The following is a 2,348-nucleotide window of genomic DNA, read 5'->3' as shown; positions in this document are numbered from 1 at the left end:
ACAGGTTGGGTAGTCCATTTTTAGGGGTGACTCTGCCGAATTTTCGGTAGAGTTATTCCTAAGGTGGGCCCCACAGGGCCACCTCGGAATTCAGGATGAAATTCGGGGCGGGTCTTGTCAACGATTGACATACATATTAGTTACAGGCGTAAAGAGTACTTCGTAAAGTGTGATGCGTTACATGAGTTTATATATGATTGTACTGTCGTGTCTAGTCATTGTCTTTCCTCATTTCTGAACCAAAGACATCTCTAGAAAGATCAAATTAATGTTGGAAGTTTGGATTAATCCTAACCTAATATTTCGTACGCTACTCAGATTCAAATTCCTGGATCCCTAATGTCCTAAGACAACAAGCAACTCCCAACTCTTTTCATTCCTTTCCAGTTCCGATATTCAAATTAAACTAATGTGCTAACAATTTATTGTTGAGGTAAATATCTTTGCAAAACTTCTTTTCTTAAGCACTGATCCTTTACTTCTTTGACATGCATGATTCCAATCCCAAAAAGTAATATCAGGCCAGAAATAGTAAAGAGATAGATAGATTGGCAAGAATTATGGCTGTACGTTGAAAGAACAATGGTGAGTTAGAAGAGAAATTACCCATCATAACGAGGCTGAACATTTGTTTTCAAAGCCAACAATAGTTACACATAGCTGCAATAGGTTGGAGATCATATCAACTCTCCTCGGGTGTGGTGAACCATTCATATGACCTTCACATTAAGACACCCTTCTCCAATCTGGCTTTCTACATCATCATCCTTTCTTAGAGGAATCGAAGCAACTAAATTCTTCTGTGGCCATCCAAAAATCTGTGCCCTGTCACAGAATACTAACTTCCAGTTCAGCATAATCGATAGCTAAAAATCCATGAAACAAAATACCAAGTGCAATTTCCACTGGAAAAATAAAACAAGGGTGAAAAATTCAAGAGCTTTACATTGCTTGGTTGAGCACCATTGGAGCTGGAGACTTTAGCAGCTGAACTAGTACAGAAACCCTTATGTGAAAGTTTCAATCTGTATGCATATTTGACAAGCTTTCTTCACATGACAATAGATACCCAACATTATAGAAATCAAAGCATAAACCAATAGAGCAATATAGAAATCAAGTAAAATTGTAAAGTAAAGAAGTCACTCACCTCAAATCCTAAATGGGACCAGAACTAGAATGAAAACAAGGCTCTAGAAGTTCTGCCCAACTTCTTTCAATTCTTCAACATCCGGAATTTCGATGGTGAAATTCCATGATCATGAGATCAAATTCTCACATCTTCCTAGTTGCAGTACCCGAAACTCCTAGACCAAAATCCTATTTTAGAACAGAAACTCTCCATAAGACCGACTCATCATCGAGCCCAAAATCTCTACCTCTTTCTCCCTTCCCATCTTCTTCTTTTCTTTTCTTCTCTCCCTTTCTCCTCCTCTGTTCGTTGTCCTTGTTCCTTCTTCTTCTTCTTTTTTCCTTTCTCGTCTAATCCCCTTCATCCCCAGTTGACAACAACTCACCCTTATCCCTTGATTAGAAAACCAAAACCACTAACAACCAAAATCAGATTGAAAAAATCAAGGAATCAGATTAGATTAGGGTTTAGAGAATTACGGTTTACTTACCCCCGGACGATGAAGGACTCGTAGTCCCGAAAATCCTTGCGGTGGAGGACGTTGATGTCGACGGAGACGCGAGCTTTAGACATAGCTGCGAGATTAGGAGGCGAGATCTGAGTGGGCTTGGGTTAAAGGAGAGGAAACCAATTTGTTTTTTTGTTCTGTTGTAATAAGCAAGCTAAGAGGGAGTTCAATATGGGTGAGGAGGGAATCTGAAAATTGGATGAGGAGGGAATGAATCTGAAAAATGGGTGAGGAGGGAATATGAAAAATGTGCAGAGCGAAACCATTCTTTTTGGTTTGATAAATTTATCGGGGAGAGAGAAATCCTTAAAAGTTTGGAACTAAATTCCTTCATGTTGTGCCAAAAAAAAAATAGTTCCAACAAAATCCAAAGCCAATTTACTCTTTTGACAAGACGACAGATATATGTTGTCTGAATACAAACAAAAAAAAAGAAGCTACGATCCAAAACGAAATCAATTTATCTCCTTTGACGAGACGACAGATAACTGTTGTTTGAAAATAAACTTAATTCTCAAAACTAACTTACCATGGTATGTTGCTATATTCAGACGACAGTTTTTACACTGTCTGTCGTTAAATTATATCAGACGACAGAAACCAACCTGTCTGTCGTCTGAGCTCTGTCGTCTGATGAGGTTATTGGCATAGTGTGTGGTGTGAATATTGTCATCAAATTGGCTAACATCTAGTAACTGTTGTAGGAGA

General features: G+C 38.5%; 1 long non-coding RNA gene across 1 annotated transcript; it reads right to left on the bottom strand.

The window, feature by feature from the left end:
- Positions 1-201: 201 nt before the first annotated feature.
- LOC133735939 (uncharacterized) lies at positions 202-1,919 on the bottom strand. Its single transcript, XR_009859355.1, has 4 exons — positions 1,151-1,919; positions 947-1,025; positions 607-825; positions 202-234 (listed from the first exon to the last, which is right to left on the bottom strand). It is a non-coding gene; the product is annotated as an uncharacterized LOC133735939 (long non-coding RNA).
- Positions 1,920-2,348: the final 429 nt, after the last annotated feature.

Source organism: Rosa rugosa, chromosome 1 (genome assembly GCF_958449725.1).
Source record: "Rosa rugosa chromosome 1, drRosRugo1.1, whole genome shotgun sequence".
In the NCBI taxonomy this organism is placed as follows: domain Eukaryota; kingdom Viridiplantae; phylum Streptophyta; class Magnoliopsida; order Rosales; family Rosaceae; genus Rosa; species Rosa rugosa.
Note: the sequence above shows the minus strand (reverse complement) of the source record. Positions and strands in the feature narration are given on the sequence as shown.